This window comes from Scleropages formosus, chromosome 8 (genome assembly GCF_900964775.1).
Source record: "Scleropages formosus chromosome 8, fSclFor1.1, whole genome shotgun sequence".
NCBI lineage: Eukaryota > Metazoa > Chordata > Actinopteri > Osteoglossiformes > Osteoglossidae > Scleropages > Scleropages formosus.
The window spans coordinates 26,244,098-26,264,308 of NC_041813.1; the positions used below are offsets into that span (position 1 = coordinate 26,244,098).

General features: G+C 42.7%; 1 long non-coding RNA gene across 1 annotated transcript; it reads right to left on the bottom strand.

The window, feature by feature from the left end:
- Window positions 1–7,130: 7,130 nt before the first annotated feature.
- LOC108937322 (uncharacterized) lies at window positions 7,131–17,906 on the bottom strand. The gene is made up of 3 exons (XR_001966333.2): window positions 17,846–17,906; window positions 10,812–10,873; window positions 7,131–7,292 (listed from the first exon to the last, which is right to left on the bottom strand). It is a non-coding gene; the product is annotated as an uncharacterized LOC108937322 (long non-coding RNA).
- Between the last annotated feature and the right edge of the window lie 2,305 nt (window positions 17,907–20,211).

Here is a 20,211-nt window from a genome sequence, read left to right on the forward strand (position 1 = left end):
AAAATAAACAGTCCTAACAGTGGTGTTTGCCTCATGCAAGTCGAAGTAGGCCCTGTTCAGCAGGTAGATGACAGCATCATCCAGTCCACCGTGATCCTAGTAGGATTAAACGAAAATAGGTGACCCATAAATCAAATTCTTTTTAAGGGTTCATTGCTTACTAGGATTTGAAGCAGAAGCATTTTATCTCGTGGGAACAAACCCACTAGGTTTATTTTTCAGGGCTTACTATTCTTGGGGAGACATTCGTGAGGAAAAGGTTAGGAAAACATATGCACAACACTTTTTCCAAACAGTGAACAACAATGTAATGTTAACAGTTTCTGGAAATGACATAGCCATCAATTTTTGTTTAAAAAAGGTCAAGGCACCACACTCTGTATCTAGTACTACATGGCAAGGAATTCTGGGAAAAGATACAACCAATGGACAGTGCCAGGTTTGTGTTAGAACTAAAGCAATTTATTAAAAATTACAGCCATTAACCTTCCATTTACTGCAAAGCAAATCAGTTAGGAACACTGCATCACCATTTGCTTTGGCTGTGTTTCTCCTATAAATATTAGAAAATTCCACCACAGGCACTGACATATAACAGCCATGGTGTAAATATTTGTGAATACAGCTAAGCCACTGATATTTCCAAAGCGTTCACTTAGATCACAAACAGAACAGTGGGAAAATTGCTGTTAAAGTGTAATCATGATATTGGAACACTTTAATAATCCTTTCAGCTGCAGACATTATTTTTTGTATTTGAGGTTCGGAGAACTAATTTAAAGTTTCGCAAAAACAAGATACATTTTCCATGAAAGGTTGCTTCCAGAATTTTTCTAGTGAACATTACTCTGCTGAGCACCACATGATGGGAACAGAGAGACAGTATGAAGTGAAAACACAAGTGCTGTCTGGTGTCGCAGTCAGACAGGAGTATGTGATCCAGTATGATCCTCCTTACACACCTGCATCTGACAAGAACCAGGCTTGTCTTACCAAAACACATTTACTAACAGCATGGTGGCAGAGCATGTAGCACTGCTGTCTCACAGCACCTGGGTGGTGTAAGAGAACAGGGGTTCAATCCCTGCTCAGTTGGTGTGGAGTTTGCATGTTATCTGGTTTCCTCCCACTGTCCAAAGACATACTGTTCAGATTCACCCATAGTGTGTGAGTGATGGAAAGAGTGTGTTCCACTGATGCATGGGTGAGAGACCCAGTGTAAGTAGTGTCTCCAGCAGTGTAAGTAAGGTGGTGGGCTGATAACACTACATGGAGTTCATTGAATGGTGCTTTGGAGAAAAGTGTCTGCTAAATAAATGTAAAATGCCTCAACTGGGCTAGCACTTTAGAACCTGGGAAGTTCTAATGCTGTTAAGTCAGAACAGACTTTGTGTGTTTTTTAATAACACATCATGAGCAAACAGCTGAAGAATAAGGATTGTGTTTTACCAAGAAAGGTTTCAAAGTGTCTCAACCTGACCTTTGCAGAATTCTTTTGTAAAGACCTTTTATTTCATAGTCAGAAGAGATGATTGGAGAAGATGCAAAAGCATAATTTCTTTTCCAGTAGTGATTACATGAAAACACACACACACACATTTTTGAAACCGCTTGTCCCATACAGGGTCACGGGGAACCGGAGCCTACCCGGCAACACAGGGCGTAAGACCGGAGGGGGAGGGGACACACCCAGGATGGGACGCCAGTCCGTCGTAAGGCACCCCAAGCAGGACTCGAACCCCAGACCCCCCGGAGAGCAGGACCTGGTCCAACCCACTGCGCCACCACGTCCCCTACATGAAAACACACTTTCCACATACTGATTTTTTAATTTTACGACCAAATAAAACAACAGAACAAAGGCTTTACATCTATTGTGCATGACCTAAGTGCTCAATAAGAGTTTTACTGAAATATGAGAGAACTTTGAATGCTGTCTGATGTAAAAAAATAGAGCAACAATTTTCAAAAAACAGCACAGAACACAAAAACACAGTGAATTTGGGAATTATGAATGGAGATTTATTTAAAACGTCAAAAAGTATTTCCTACAAACACATACCTGGTCCTTAAGCTGAAGACAATGGTTGAAAAATATTTAAAAAAATGTAATTAGTTGTGTGATGGGGTAGCCTATGGTGCCATAACTAAGTGACTCTGAGCTGATGACCTTCCTCCTGCACCCTGCTGTCCACCACCTTTATTATTGCTTTCTAAATGGATGCCATCATCTGGCTAAGTGACTAAATAAACCACCCTGTGCTTCAGTAGACAGTTGTCCGTGCCTGTGTCTGCATGAGGTGGCATTTAAGCCCATCGATCATTCAGGATGCAATGTCAGTAGCTTCAGTCACTATTTAAATGACCACCCAGGGTGCTGTGGAAAGGTAATGGTTATCCAGTAAAACACAAGCTTTGCAGCAAAGAAAAGCAGGAGGGAAAAGAGAACTGCTGGAGAAAAAATAACTGAAGCCATCTGCATCTAAAGGTACCCACTCTTCTTCACAATGTCAGGGTCAATCATTCTGTAATTCTGAAAATTTCCCTCCAACCTTCTTCTTCCTTTGACAACACACATTGAGACATCCATCAATCTGTCAAACTATCCATCCATCCACCCGTCCTTCCCTCCATCCATCCATCCATCAATTTTCCATACTCAGTGATTACTGATACCCAGCTTTAGAAACTATTGATCAGAAGTGGCAGCAACACCCTGAACTGAATGAATGAGCACTGCAGATTCTGTCCAGCTTGATAAGTAAAAAGAAAAAGTTAAGTTTAAATCCCATTTATTTGTTTCTGATTGCAAATGTGAGCTGGAATGCAGGTTAAAAACTGTTATTAAAAAATAAAGCAGGGGTTTAGTGTGTTTATGAATGTAAGTTTGGGTGTAGCTCCCACCCCCACCCCAGTTGAGTCCAACTCTGAATAAGGGAATCATTACTTTCTAGAGTTAACTCCAGGACCCCTGACAGCCCCCCCGACCCGACTCTTCCCCAAACCCCCCCCCCCCAAACCCCAAAAATCAGCCTAACAATCTAGGCCTACTTAAGATGCAAACCACCTGCAAGTCTGTGAGACACTGTAGTGGCTAGCGGTGGGTTAAGTAGATTAGTGGGGTTGGGGAAAGAGGGGGGAAGCACCCCAGTGAGACGATTAAACCATGGGAAACTCATGCCACCCACCCTAGACCCTTTGGTGCACAAGGTTTTAGCCTTACCCACATAATCTGTTCCTTCTCCGATCTGCTTGAGAAGTGACTCTATGAATGAGACCTCCATTTAACTTTTCAAGAATTGCCTCAACTTTTAATTTTGGTCTGGGCAAGCTTAAAGGACATTAAGTGGGCTAATGCAAGCCTTCTTTTGTCTCCAAGTTCAAAGATATTCCCTTTCTGCTGTAAATTATATGCAGTCAAGCCATTCGATTACCATTCACTCACCCCCATTCCCCACTTTCTCACTGTTTTGAACATTTACCCATAATCCATCAAAATTCTGGGTTTATTAGGCTTGGGCCCTGTATGCTCTGAAGTAACCCACCAAAAAGTAATGTCTTTCAGTACTGTCTTCGAAGTACTGACATGTAGCAAACAGCATTTGGACTAAACCAGCCTTTCAATCAAACTAAGTCCATCAACAATAATGTATGTGTTTCTCATATGTTTGTGAGGCCTGAATCTACACATATTATCTGACCATTATCTGCACTTGAACAAAGATGTCATGTAACTGTGCTCCATACTGACAGGAGCATCAACAAGTGCTGTGCTCATCAGTAAAATGAGAAAGTCACCACTTTTTGTAGTTTAGGGTTGCGACTGAAACTCATGGTCTTCTGTCCTTTCTTGAATCGTGTTCATTACAGATTCAAGCAGTTTAAAGTAACCATTCTTTCACTTCTAAGTAATGGCTCTCCAGCGGGTGGAAGGTTTACAGGGTTTTTGTCAACCACAGTGCTTGGTACCAACCTTGGTTCACTGACAGATTAGTCAGCATGGAAGAACCTCCAGCTTCCAGGGTCTAGTCTGGAGACAGGGAAAGAAGGCACCTGACTGCAATCACTTTTAATCTGAACCAAAGCCCCTCCTCCAACCACAAGAACCCCATGTTCTGTCTGTCTTTTCCCTTTCCTGCTCTGTTTTTTACGGAAGGGCAGCAGCTTGGCATCATTGGAACAAAAGCTTGAGTTCCTTAATGAAGTGGAGATAGAGGAAGGTCTCACTGCAATAGTTGCTGAAACAGAAGCCTTCAATGTGAATGCTTCACTGGGTCAAATCTGGTAGTGCTGGTCCAAAAGCTGCCCCTCACCCCCCGCCGCATGCCACTCCATCTCAATGTCTAACCCATGCCTTCAAAAGTCCAACTTTTTACCCACACAAGGCTTTGACAGTCTCTCACTTGCCATGTACTTTGCTCTGCTCCCTCTTGCTTTTTATTTATTCATCTCACTGTTCTCTGCTATTCTCTTAATGCTCTTGTGCTGTGGGCCTGCTGAACTATGGAACTATCGAAACAAAGGCCCTCCCTCACACTCGAGCTATTAAATCTCAATTCTCAGTCGAGCAAAGCAACAAGGTATTCTGGACGCCCCCCGCATCTCATTAACATTTCCATACGGGATTAATTCCCTGGCGATGAGAAACACATTTCTTTTTCTTTTTTCCTTTTCTTTTTTGCCCCCTCCCTAAGGCTAGCAATGTTTAGACAATCAACTCATAAACTGTCAATTTTAATGTCCATTCATGAAGCTCAACACATCTGTGTAGAACAGTCAACAGTGAGACCTCTGCTCTGGAACAACAGGCCAAGGCATTCTGACTGCCTCAGAGAACAGGAAAACTCAAGAAATGTTGAGTGTTCCTTCTACAAGGAATATTCCATTGTGGTACTTGAGTTTTTAATCACTAATTGCATTGCACTATGGCTGAAAGTGCCACCAGTCATGAGAAATGGTCATGAAATGAACACATCTGTGTTGACTACCGTTCGGATATGTCTCAAAGGGGTACAATTTCGAATCAAGGTCTCCTCATTAGATCATCTAAGGAGGATGTTCTGACTTCATAGCACGTTTCTATTTTCATGAGAGACCGGGACAAGTGTCAAAATAAGGAAGCAAGGGTAGGACTGAGGGGGTGAAATGATCGCTGTGCAGGGAGGGAGCAGGGAAGTTTCCATTCACCATACACAACCCCCTAGTCCAAAGCAGATTAATATCCTCAAGTGTTGGCAGAAGGGGGATGCACTCACAGTGGGAACAATGGGTGCGGCCTCTTGAGGTCTGGGATATTCAAATAAACCCTTGCTGGGCGTCATGGGGACGAGGGAATGGAATCGGCGTTTGTGTGAGCTGACCTCGGCCTCATTGTCTCACCCAATCTGACTGCTTGGGGCCCGCGTCTCCCGTTACCAGGGTCTCAGAGCCCAACCAGACGGGCATGTCTTGGGCAATACAAGCTCGGGTTTGCTGGGCAAACAAAACTTGGCCCAGCTGAGCCTTCGCTCCCACGTTACTGGCCTGAGCTACCGCCCCTTTCTCTCCAAGCTTCCATGGTGCTGGAGAAACAAGCCATTAGAGCAAAGTGTCAAGATTAGGCCCCAGAGACCGTAAGGGAAGTTTGCTCAATGCTGAACCTTTCATTGGCAGGGGGTCCTGCCACAATCACATTCAGGAGGGTTCTGTTGACTGGAACACAAGCCACCCCTACCACGGCCCCTGGGCCCTTCGCCCCTCAGCAGCAGTGCTTTCTGTTACCACGAAGAATAAAAAGTTCGTAAAAAGCAATAGGTCTACCAAAAGAAGGGATGCTGTTTAAACACCCAAATTCAACAACTTGAGATACATTACTGGTTTTGTGAAGCACCAGACAGCATAGCAGTTACAGAAATGGATTTGTGAGGGAAGGGTTCCAATATCAAATTGCATGAAAAAGCTTTGCTGTCCGCAGCGGGTTTGGCCTGTGTCTGCTCTCTAGGAGGTCTGGGGTTCGAGTCCTGCTTGGGGTGCCTTGCAGCGGACTAATGTCCTGTCCTGGGTGTGTCCCCTTCCTCCTCAGCCTTCCACCCTGTGTTGCTGGGTTAGGCTCCGGTTCACTGCGACCCCACTCGGGACAAGCAGTTGTAGACATTGTGTGTGTGTGTGCGTGTGTGCGTGTGTGTGTGTGTTAGCTTTGCTGTCCTATCATTTGAGTAACGATCTTAATCTGATACTTCAGAGAGCTAGAAAAAAATCAAAATATGTAAACTATGGGTATTTTCTAAACAAAAAAGATGCCATTATTGAACAAATGCTGAAGCTGATTATGATTTAAAAGCCATTGCTATGGCTTGTTTCTTTGGCTGAAATGGACAATCAAATTACACTTTTGTTTTGGAAATGTATTGTTTGCCAACCTTTAAAAATGCCACTCATTCCTGAGAAGAAAAAAACAGTTTACAGGATGCTTTTCTTTAATGACTGTGCGATGAGTTCAGTGAGAAACTTCCTTCTTGCCTTGGGCACCTGATCTAGGTCTGAGAGGTTCAATGACATAAGACAGACAGGAAAGCTACCACTGCCTGTCTACGTCCTGTATATCCATTGACTTTTTTCATGCTTTCACCAAATTCAAGACATTTCTCTTCCATCACAGAATGTTATGCATAAAAGTACAAGTTTCACATAGAATCATGTCACCACCACTAAACTAATCCTCACATAAGGCTAAACACCTCCCTGCATACAACACACTACCACTACCATACACAACATCACTAGACAAACACTTCCCCACACAAATGCACAACATCGTACAGATGCCACCATCATACAGAAAACCACCGTATAAAGCAACATAGTCCCATCCATAACACTGTCCAGGTGTAGTCATTGAATTTAGTACTTATAGTTGGATTAGGTACTTCACTAGGGACAACAAAAATAGCACTGTGGTTAAGCAAATTCAGTTGTAACCTGAACATGGCTGGTTCAAGTCCCACTTATTACAGCTGCTGAGGAACCTTTATATAAAGGCTTTAAGCACAGTACAGACCAAAATGTGCTTTCAAAAGCACTATTTGTTTAGCAGCTCTGAGGTAAAGACCGTGTCTGGATATTTACCAAGGGTAATACCATGGCATCAGTGGAAGGAGGAAGTTGCTGACGTCAGCTGGAGGAAGTGGTGGTGATGGAGGCATAGAGGGTGGGCCTGCCAGGTGCTGGGATCTGTCACTGAAGCAGACTGCATGCTGGGAGGGACTTCCTGTCAGCCTGTTATAGAGTGTGTGGGCCTCAGGCACCCAGCTGTCCTGTGAGGGACAGAGACAGTGCATTTGAGCACCACAAAAGACACATGGTGGGACAGTCGTTAATGACATGGCAAGGGTAAGAGAGTCTGCTGAGTACAAGCACAAAGGTGCAGAAACAGGAATCTGACTGATTTGCGAAGGAGCTCAGTCGCTGTTGTAGCAAGCCCTCTCAATATGGATCATGCATCCACAGTCCAACAACAGGTCTCTGCCCGTACTGACAACCACACAAAAGAGCGGCTGCTTGTTGCCTTTCTGCTGTGTACCATACACCAATAGAATGGCAGGAATCGCAGACAGCAGAATGTTGATTCAGATGCTGCGATATTTCCTGATCTGCCAAAAGCAATGAGTACGGTCCCGTAAAAGTGTCAGCCAGAAGGGGACTCAAGGCAGACGTTGCTAGAGACGGAATGATGACAGATTCTCAATGGAAGGGAGGAAGGGGAAATTTGTAACTCGTTCCAAGAGTGAGCTGTTTTGATGTTTTACAGCCATTCGCCCCTCGGTGACAGACAGGGATGCTGGGAAAAGTGAATGTGCTATTTAAACAAAGTGGGTGGCTTGTTATCACTGTCACTAACATAGACAGCACAGGTCTTAATACAAGAGGGATATTAATGATATTTTCATATCATTCAAATACCAGATGCTTTTATCCTGAACAAATTGCCATATTATTTTAATTTTCCATTTATTTTCTTTTCATTCATTACGCACCAGGATTTGCTAAGAGAAGCTTCTCCCAGATGGACACAAAGCTGCCCCCTCAATTTCTATTAGGATTTCAGTTTGTCCAATTATTACACACTGAAAATGACTCTATATACATAACTTTTCTAACCTTGAGTTCTTTTACCAAAACATTAGTTTGAACTGAATTATAAATATAGTTAATAGAAATTAAATATTTTTTGTTAAAGAAACCATCCTCATAAAGTTCAGCATTGAAACTTCAATACTATACAATATACCACACACACACACACACACTTCCAGAATCACTTGTCCCATACGGGGTCACAGGGAACCGAAGCCTACCCAGCAACACAGGGCGTAAGGCCGGAGGGGGAGGGGACACACCCAGGACGGGACGCCAGTCCGTCGCAAGGCACCCCAAGCAGGACTTGAACCCCAGACCCACCGGAGAGCAGGACTGTGGTCCAACCCACTGCACCCCCACTACAATATACCCATGTTTAATCAATTACAAACCATTCATCATTATTGTAAAACACTCCATTTGGAGAAATCCTGTTGTGCGGTTATCAAATAAAGAATTATTTTGTACTGGGAAAAAAATAATAGGTTCCCAGATGTTCCCAATGTTCCCAGTAATAAAAACCTAAAAATTTAAGGCATTTTTATGGATGACAATGATAGATTTACATTTATTCATTTAACAGACGCTTTTCGCCAAAGCGACGTCCATCTCAGAGAAAATACAATTTGTGCATTACGCTAAGAGAAAGAAAGACATAGTTGCAGACGTGTGATTCTTAAGTAAACTTAGTTTGTTTCTTTCCACTATATGCACCGATGTTCATCGCACAAGTAGGTGTATAAAACTCAGAATAGAAATGATAGCACACAGATTTTGTATTATTTGTAACAAAATGATGTCTATCTTGTCTTCTAATGATGTGCTTTCACTCATTTTCAATAAGAGCTTGTCAAGTACAAGGTCATGGAGGTCTGGAGTTTATTAATATAATCTAATTACAGATATAGACTGTACTTCCATACTGATGAGAATTTTAAGATTTGTAGAAGCAATGACAAGAACACATATGGATACCGATTCTTTAAATATTTTTATACAAGTTTTTAAAATTTATCTATTTACTGTGTATTCATTTTAGTATGTGTATTTTAATCCCTTTGCATGCCATTTAAAGCCATTGCTTTATTTTTTACAGAATAAAAAGTGTCGCTTTCAGTCAGTGTCATTTTGTTACTTAGAAATCTGAGGTTTGGCCACTATGTTGCAGGTTTTTTTTTTGTATTTAGAATGTTGGGAAAATGCAATATAATTGAATTTCACTACATTTTCAAGATTATTTCATTTTCAAATTTCACTAAATTAATGTAAAAAATCAAACACAAAAAAGTACAGTACCTCTAATACTGCACCACCTGCTGTGTCTAAAAGCTGTAATCAAAGGGAATTCTCCTGCTGTGCTACCAAACCTCAGACTGCGGCCTCACATGAAGGTAAACTCCTCAATCATTCCTGCAGCAGAACATCACAGCCTGACAAGGTTTTACAGGTGGCCTCCAACTCTGCGAAATAAAGAGGTTAGACAGCCCCTCTCAAAGAGTGAAATAGGCACTGAGGGCAATCTGCGTGACAGCAGTTCAGGTGCTTAACCTTTCATGCATGGCACACCCACATGGTGCTCACTGAAGACAGGCGGACTGCGTGGTTGGTGGTATGGGGAGCATCTGGAGAAAATCTCTTGTCTGCAGGCAGATGGGGTGCACATGGTTTGGCCCGTAATCCAGAGCAGAGTGACGCTTGGGTCTGCCAGTCAGCTGTCTTGCAAGCTATCATTGGCCCTGACGGCCACTGCAGGAGCTGGAGTTACTGACACCAGGGTTCTGACACCACATACCTGGCCAACTGATGAATAAGGACACGATATGAAGAAATCTACTGCACGAGGAAAGGAAAACTTCACACTTTCAATTCAACGTCTCTCAAAATGACATCCTTGTCTTCTGAGGCTGATAGGAACTTCTGTTTCTATCAGCCCAGCTTTTGATCAGCAAATTAAACAGCAGTCTGTCAAGCAACTGAGAAGTAAATGCTGGTTTGTTGTGGTTTAAAGCAATATATAAAATAAGACTTTACATTTAAAGTATGTGTTTAAGGTATAAAACCCCATTCCAAAATTTTACAAACATATCAGCTGACTTTTCCAAGTCTACATGCCCTACATATTCCTGTGTCTTGCTTTCTCCATACCTTAGTCCCCAATTCCTAGAAAAATGATCATCCCTCCTATTTTGTTATTGCTGAGGTGACTTGTGCTGGTTTGTATAAAACGAGATTGTGTTTGTCTCATCAATTAAATAGCCTCTCTGACACATTGGCCAGCACCTTTAAACAAAAGCTTTTAACTCCGGTGACAGATGCGTACACTTTGTTTGACCTTCAGAAGTTCATTGCTCACAAATTTCAGCCAGCTTTGATAAATTCCTTGTAAGGAATGATGTAAATTTATGAAGAACCACAGACAAGTACTAAAGGCTTAAGTTTTTCCAGATTTTTCTCATGTTTTATATGTCTACCTTTATATTTACTACAATGGCGCATCCCAAGAAGAAATCGATCAAACAACAGCACACTGAAGTACTATGTTGAGAAGTCCTTAAGCTTGCCATACATATACAGTGTATGACCTCCGTTTGTGCCTCTGAGGGATCTGAGCACCAGATAGGAAGTTCAGGGGGATTTTTTTGCCTTAAGTTTTTATGGAGGCATCGTCTGCTCCATTATTGTAGAGGGATACTCACTGAAAGCACTTGCTGCGGAACCATAGAGAGATTCAGTCCTGTTTTTTACATCGCACTGACAACTGCAAGACAAGAAGACAAAGTAATGTTAATCAGTCATTTTCGCATATACATTCAGGGACTGTAAGGGTTTAGAAAGTCTATACATTGTCAAGATGAATAAGTGATGCCAACATCTTTTACATGAGATGTAACTACATACTGTACGGCAACATAATGTAAATCTTTACACTGAGCTTCTACAATAAATAACAACTGCACTATGTATAGAAATGCCACAGCAATGCAACATTTGTGTGACGACATTTTCTTTAGTTCTTTTGTAACTACACTCTTTGGTGTTCTTTGTCCTTGTTCTTCGGCGTGATTCGTTTTCAAAATTAGGAGAGGACAAAGAAAAATTAGTCTAGTTTTTCATTTTAGGCACAAATCAAACCTGTATCCAAATTTGTCAGCGAGCTTTATTGCTTTATCGTCATGTCTTCTACACTTTCACACCTCTGTGATCAGTGCCTGGAAAAGGACAGAAGAACATGGACCTCCTACGACATGGCTAGCTACAGAATGCAGAAGCACAGCAATGACACGTAGAAGGTCGTGGGGGACCCCTAAATTGTTCTCAGGCAGGCCATCATGTGATGGATGAAGCCCCAGCATTTCACACCACTGTCACTGCTGACCCCAGTGACAGCTGAGGGAAACCCTCGTCCATTTGTCACGCCTCCATTGATGGCACCTCCCGGTTCTCCTCTTGTCAGATTTAGGTTAGCCCTTGGTGCCACTGGGAGGATGGGCGGATTGTAGCATGACTGATTACAACATGCCTCCATATAATTAAAACTTTTTTGTCCTGAGACCAGAAAAACCAGTCCGGAAGAAAAAAAAAACGTTTCTTATGGTAAGTCGGCCACTCAAAAGTCAATCTGTAAGACATCTTTGTAAACGTCTGCCTGGATGACTGTGACAAAGGGGTGTGGGTGGAGTGGGCTAGGAGTGGGTCTGTGGTAGGTATCCAACAGAGAGGGTTAAATGGCTGCTTGTTTGGAGGATCACAGAAAGGGACACAAACAGACACTACGAAACTGTGAACAGCCAAAAAGTAGGCCATGTGGTCTGCCAGACATCTGTATAGGTACATTATTAAAAGTGTAAATGTTTGGCAGAACACATGCCTAAACTGATCGTTAATTAAAGACTGCTTTTTTTGTCCAGCAACACAGCTGAGGTACACTGACATATGAATGAGTGACCCTGCATTCGTTGAGCCATTTCTGTGGAGCTGCGAGCAAGTCTACATCACATAGGCAGGTCCCAGGACATCCAGACAACTTTCCTTTCTGCTATACCCAGGGATCCTGAATCACATTGCTGAGGTCACCAGGAAAGAACAAGGTGAGAGAAACTAGACAATAACCTCTGCGTGAACATACACCAGAATACCACAGAGACAGGGTTGGGGTGGGATTGCACAAGAAGGGCTAGGTCAGAACTTACAAGCCAACATGTCATAAATGTACTGTGAAGCGATCAAGCCAGCCTGGAAAGACTTCCAAAACAGACAGCAAATCTATTTCTGAGACACCAGACAGTTTATACCGAGAAGCCATAAGTTCAGGTGGGTATAAGCAAGGTAGACTATGGCAGGGTGGAACTGGGTATTCATTCATTTCTACCATTAATTTACCATAACTGGTTTCATTAAAGATAGTAGTCTGTTATTATGTCATTATTATTTACTTATCACCCGTCCTGGGTGTGTCCCCTCCCCCTCCGGCCTTACGCCCTGTGTTGCCGGGTTAGGCTCCGGTCCCCCGCAACCCCGTATGGGACGAGCGGTTCAGAAAATGTGTGTGTGTGTATTTACTTATCATTTCTGTTGTAGTCCTATTTTGCTCCATACAAATTGACGCACTGCCTCATTTGAAGAGTCATAAATGTATTGTCCTATTTTTCGTTTAATAGTGGGAAGAAAATTCTTATCATTCAGTCTTATCGAAACAGTGAATATGCTAATATTCTTAGTTAGTGTACTCATTAATGCCAAACCTAATAATCACAATGGCCTCTTATGGACTGAGTTCTTTGCTCTAGGGCTATGGATTTAAACAAGTAATGATAAGAAACAACTAGCTCAAACCATGCTGTAAAATAAAAAATCACCAAATCAGATATGAACTACATTTTCTGACAGAAATCTGTGAATTGCACAGACATAGTGAAACACACTGTCTGTCAGCTCTTACTTACCGTAATGATTGAAAAGCGATTTTCTCACAAAAGACATAAAATTCTGCCAAGTTCTTGTAAGGGCTGGGAAATACACACACACACACACACATTTTCAGAACCGCTTGTCCCTTACGGGGTCACGGGGAACCGGAGCCTACCCGGCAACACAGGGCGTAAGGCCGGAGGGGGAAGGGGACACACCCAGGACGGGACGCCAGTCCGTCACAAGGCACCCCAAGCGGGACACGAACCCCAGACCCACCGGAGAGTGGGACTGCGGTCCAACCCACTGCGCCACCGCACCCCCACGGCTGGGAAATAATGTTTTGTTTTTTCAGTGATTTCCCCCTCTGGAATTACCTGGTAAAACATAATCTATTAGTAAAACTTGTTATTTAGAAAATTCCTTGATTAATGGCTTTTCATACTCATAACAAATCATTTTTTTTACAAAAGATCATAACTAGAACATATGTTGTTGATGAGCAAAACCGGTTTCCAAAACGTACAGAAAAAATGACCACATGAAAATGACTAATTCTTCTGAAAGATCCACGTGAGGGGAAACCGGAGGGTCTGGTTTAGATAGAACGTCATGCTGATTAAATAACATCTTACGGCTAAAGGACATGCATAAAATGAATGGACTCATCAGTCCATTACACAACCCAACTTGAGCAGGCGAGGCTTTCAGAGGAGACTGCAAAAGTAAATACAGGCTGACTCAGAGCAAAAAGGGAGCGATTGTCCAACGGCAGGGTTCCCTCTGGAGCTCAAACTTCCAAGCCCACAAGAGTAGACTTTGTAATTCTTATATATAACATAAGTTTGCTTTACAGATGGAAGGTGTAGAGTTTGAATTACACACGCAACATGTAAAGAAGACCACCTAAATAGGGGGCAAAGTTAGAAATTCTAGAAAGATAATGAATTAGCTCCAAAGCTAAAATTATAAATGTGTAATTTAAATATTGTAAAACTAAAAAAAAAAAACTTTAAAAGAAGGAGAATGACTGGGAAAACATAAAGCTAATAAGAACAAAAAAACACACCGTGATTTAATAAAATATGCTTGTCTAACTCTGGATTGATGAGTGCAAAGACGGGACAGATTAATAAAATATCAATATACGGCTGAGTCAATATACTGCTGACAGACTGCCACCGCCATTCACACTGGCAACAGTAAAACCTGTTTCTATTACTTCTGTTTTTTCAGTAAATGCCTTGGTTTCCAGTAACAGGAAAAGATTCATTATTAATGTATTATGGATACAGAAACTCACTGACTTTTGTTAGATGCTTGTCCTAGTCAAGGTGGTCCAGAAGTTATCCTGGAATCACCAGGCTAGGAGGGGGTACACCCTGGACAGGACATCAGTCCATAGCAGAGTAGCCACATACTCAGAAACTACAGCAAATCAACCTGAAATGCATGTCTTTGGAGTGTGGTAGGAAACTAGAGCGCTATGCAAACACATGGAGAACGTGTAAACTCTGTACAGAGTAAGATGGATTCAAACCTAAGCCTGAAGACCTCAGACGCTGTGTGAGGCAACACTGCTACCCACTACGCCATTGTGCCACCCTGATGATTCAGTGTGTGATCCAAAATAATCATTGTATATGCCATATAATGCAATTACATTTACAGGACAGCAAAAACAATAACAGAAATATAATGAAACACTTCAATCTCCTCAGTATTAATGTGGCGATATCTAGTGAAGGCTAAATGGAATTTTTAACTTATATAACGCAGTTGTACTTGTTATAAATTAACTTTGAAATAGTCTGATTTTGTTACAGTGATTTTCTCAGTTGTGCTTATTCATAGCTTGATGTTGTGTTGAAGTGCAGCACCTCATCTTAGATTATCAACATGTTCACAACACTGCACTCTTATGAACATTGCGTACTGTACAATGCTAACACTGTATGTTGTATTAGACAAAGGTGTCAGCCAAATAAAAAATAAAAGAAGGATAATTTTTAAATAATATTACAAAGCTCTTGCACCGAATAAAAACGCATTAGTGAAAAAAGTTTCATTCATAAATACTGCATGATTTTCGCAGCACAGGCCATTAAAGCAATGTCTGCTGGTTTTTAATGAAAAAGTAATGTAAATGTTATATTCGCATTAGCCGAGAAAGGACAAGTCTAAATTGCTTTTGTGTGACATTTAAAACATTTTCCAGAACATAAAGCAGTAGAGACCAGACACTGATTTCAGACCCTAATTAAAACAAATCAAGCACCTCCTCGTGTTGGTTTAGGGCAGGTTGCCCTAGATTACTGCTAATCGGGGTCATTTACCCGTACTGAACGCATATTTGCCTCCCTTTCTTTGGTCCAGGGAGAAGCCGAAGCAATTTGGGGCAATTTGAGGGACTGTCTCTCTCACGCAACAAGCTGCCATTAATCCACCAGCAACCATCACTGGGAGGCAATGGTTGCACTAATCTTTCTGACATGTTTGGTAACTGTCCTGCTGAGCAACTGCTCTCTGCTTCCTCCGGCCTCTGATCCTACCATTTCTGCGGTGTGAAGATTAAAGTTTATCCAATTAGCCACCCGCTGAGCCCTCCGAGTTAATCGGGCTGATCCCAGAGCGCCGTCACACTGCAGCGCCGCCGTAAGATAGGGCCCGATTACGGGGGAAAGATTTAACTAATTAGAACTTCTTGCATTACGATCAAATATAAAAGAGCGGGGTCTCTCGGGGGGTTGTCTGAGACTTTAAATGGCGCCACTCTCCCTTCCCCGCCTTGTTTAAGGGCCGCTCTTCCAAAAAATGCGATTCAAGCAGAGGTAACACCCTTAGCGCAGACAAAGACCGCACACTGGGACCACACCCGCGCCCGCAAATTTAAACGTTTCAAGTCACATGGTCAAAGATGTTGGTCGACATTGGCTCATCTCGACGCCGGTTGACGCCGCTCTGCTGGAGAATGCGTTTAAGATGAGAACCAAAGTTTTTGGGCATGTTATTCAGTATGGAACGGGCTGAGGTGCGATGCTGCCATACATTAAATGTTGGCGCGCTTTAATCACAATAACTGCAATCCTATCGCTCAGCAGCTTTCACCAGACTTCACGTGACCGTGGCCAAGAGTTCTTGTAGACTCAGCACAACAGGGTCCTGTTTGCACAGCCTGATCCTGTTGAAATGGAGGGATTAGCCCACTGAGGAAGTCCAGGTCGCTGCCACCGGGCTGCCCTTCACTTCCTGTTCAAATCCACATCACCTGGGTTGGCATGGGTCAGACTCAGAGCAAAATAATGCCGGCCTCTTTCCAAGTGGCTGTACAAAGCTGTCACGTAGATTAGGAGCAACATGCAAACGAAATACAGAGAATTGCAGAGAGTTCTCCAGCGGCGGATGAGAGGATGTGAGCTCAGTGAACAGCACTGAACTATAACCCAGGGGTCGGGTTCCTTGAACTGCCTCCCCCCCGCGCTCCCGGAGGGTGCCGACGTTGTGATCAGCAGAGCAGGATGTTTAATGAATGAAACCATGTTAAAAATCAGCCGCATTGAAGGCCACATTGACTTCCATCAGTCAAAAAAGTAAAGCCAGGTCAGCCAGAGTATTTCTGTCCATTAATACAAGCGCACAACGCAGAGCGCTAATGTGAAAAGACTTCTGCTTGCTGGTGTGCCGATAATCTCCTCCTAAAACATTCTGACCTTTCGAACCCCAAAAGGCAAACATATAACTTAACGGCAATGTGCATTACATCATCTACACAGAATTGCAGTCAAATGCAAGTTGGCCTTCGAACCCAGGACCAGTTAAACATAAGGAATCACAGTGAGGGTGGAGTTCATCACTCAAACTCGGTGCACGTTATATTCACAAATAAGCAATAAAGTACACCTGATGATAGTCTTTGCGTGAATGCCCTAGGAAATTTTGCTTGTAATGTTTCACACACACAAATATTACATGTCATAAGTGGTGTTTGGACTGGTTACTGTGAATGAGCGGATTGGAATGAAGAGCAACGGACACACAGCTTTCTGCACGAGCCCGTCCCTCGTGACATAAAACTTCAGATTACATCAAAATGTAATTTGCCCGAAGTGAAAATGTAGGTGTCCCCAGGAATGCAAAGACTAGCGCTTCATCCCAAAAGATAACTGACGACACACACACACACACACACACACACACTCGTCTTCGCGTGTCGTTGTGGAGGGCAGACGGCGTCGGTCGTGTCTGGCAGCACAGCGCCCCCTGTTGGCTGTCAAAGGAAATCTCTACAGTCTCTACAGTCACCGACTGACCAGAACTTGACAGCAGGGGATGGACACGGGTGTTGAGGTTTAAAGCGGAGAAGGAACACCAGAAAAAAAAAAAAAACATAAATTCCCATCCACAAAGGTGCACGAGGACCGTAGATTTCCGATTACGCGGCGTTTCTCTGAAACAGAGGGACGGGCCACGCGCCATGAAAAAAGTTAAAACATTTTGATTAGAGAGATATGTATAATAATAGACACTGACTGAACCAGAGAAGACAATAAATAAATGTTCCCCGTGCTTAAACTTTCATCGGGTTCACCGGTACATTCGTTGGGTTCAGTGAGGTGTTCAGACATTTTTAACAACTTTTCAGTACGGTTTGCCTCAGAACTTTTAACGCAGTCAACTGACGCTTCGCCGTTTTAGCATCGCAGATAACCTACTATGTTATTGTGCTTCTTATTTAAGCTCGTATATTAATACAGACTTTTTTCATCATTGCATTTGCGTGTAGTATTCGAAACAAGGCCTATTTTTAAAAAAAAAAAAATACCTCAGCAAATGTCGACGCTGTGTGTGACAAGTTGAGCTCCGGTCGGTGCCTCCTCACAGCTGTGTAGGAACAAGTGCAAACATTACAACCAGTGCCGATTATACGGATTATGCTGTACAATTAATTGCAGTAAATGCTTAATTTTACTCACTTTTTTTTTTTAGTTTTCTCATCCAAGCTCTCTATTTATTTATACAGCTGGATATTTTAGTTGCGACAGGTATTTTCCACATAAATGTGTGTGTGTGTGTGTAAATACAAAGATTGACTTATAATACTATGCATTGGTCCTTCAAGAAAAAAGTCCTCGCGTTGTAGTTAAATCGCAAGTTATACAAGAAACGAGTGTACTGACAAAAAAAAAAAGTGTCACTCTAACTGTACTCCAGCAGTCAGAACCTGGTCTGACCGTATTTTAATGAAGTATCCTTTTATATATGTGTTGGGCTTATTTTAACCAAACTTGATTTTCATTAAAGCCAATATGTATCTCAAATAGCTCTAAAAATGGGCTAGTGCCACGTGTGAGGTGTAAACCTAATACTTGTGGGGTCCACAGACCACTGAGACTCTGTCTTCAGAACATCAAGTATTGATAATGAATGAAACACACACTCATATGTGTGTCTGTGTGTGTGTGTGGTTGCCATGGAGTCCAGGGTGTACTCTTTGCTTCCAGGATAGGCTACGGCCCACCATGGCCCTGCACCGGACAAGCAGGTGCGAAGAGCCGCTGAATGAATGAAAGCTTATAAAACACAAGTTCCTGAGGACCAGAGCACCATGTGTGACTTGTGGCCCTTTCTTCTGAGGTCCCGGTAGCACCGCTGGAGAATGGTGAACAGAGGAGACAAGGACAGCCGATCAGATGACAAAGTCCGGTATCGGGCGTTGCTATCGACGAGCACCCGAGGTGTTTTTGAGCGCCAAAAATCGAAAAAGACATTGCCACGTCTCGGTAGTTTTGGCTGGCAAATACGACTCTGAAGACTTGTTACACCATTCACCACCCATGTCCCCTGACTGTGTCCTCCAGGAAAGGGCAGCTTGAAGGCAACCTGAGGTCCACTCCACTGCGCAGCAAGGACCACAAATTCTTCACGGGGTAATAAATATTACCGACTGCGTCTGCTTCACAGGCTTCAGTGAAATGGATCACTTGATTTTCTTCACTTCAGTGAAGAAATAATCAGCTACAGCAGTGTTGAGAGGATGTGGTCTTCCCACTGTGAGTTACTCTATGCAACAGTCATTGTTCAGTCATTCACTCACTCATTCTGTCTTCCTCTGGAGTAATTTACATGTCACACAGTTGCTACCTTCTCTAAAATTGGCTAGAATGAATAATTAGAAATATTAAGTGAACTCCTGGAGGGTCGCGTACATGCAAGTTTTGCCCTGAGCCATTTTTTAATCACACCATTTAGCACCATCATTTTTATATAACTGACATTTAAAACATTTAGAGCACCCATTATGAGTAGCTATTGTGCCCTGTAGCAGTGCTGCGATATTTACACATTATCTTTTTCCTTCTGTTTTCCTCCTGGTACTGTAGTTCAACTACAGTGAAATGTTTTCATTACATGGTTCCCTCACCTCAGATGTTCCAGTTGTACCACTAGAGGGCGATGTAACATAACGTAAATTCCTCAGAAAACCTATCTGCGTTCAGTACATTTGCATCATAATGTTTTATGTTTCAATGTTTGTAACAGTATTTTACTGTGCATTCGAAGCAGTTACTGTAAACTGTACATGTAGCTGCTATTGATAATCTCTGTGGCACACCAACCCCAGGGAAGTGTTTTGTATCGCAATGCTCACTGTTACCTATAATACCACACACACACACACACACTTTCAGAACCGCTTGTCCCTTACAGGGTCACGGGGAACCGGAGCCTACCCGGCAACACAGGGCGTAAGGCCGGAGGGGGAAGGGGACACACCCAGGACGGGACGCCAGTCCGCCGCAAGGCACCCCAAGCGGGACTTGAACCCCAGACCCACCGGAGAGCAGGACTGCGGTCCAACCCACTGCGCCACCGCACCCCTTACCTATAATACCATTCAGTCTAAAGCTGATGGTATAGAGTTTACTTTTGTTTCTTTGGGCTGGGTTGGGTGTTTTTCTTACTGCTTTCAGCTGTCCACAGGTCCAAAGAGAACTCCTTATAATAAAGTAGATACTGCAATAACATGTATACACAGACTTCTCATCTTACAAAAATCTGAGAAATGGATTTTCAAAGATATTAACATTTTTACTCACCCACATTTATCTTCAATGTAGTTTTAATTTAAAAATGGTAAAAAAAAAAAAGACTCCAAGTAGCAGCTGAGTTAATTTTTTAGAGATTTAT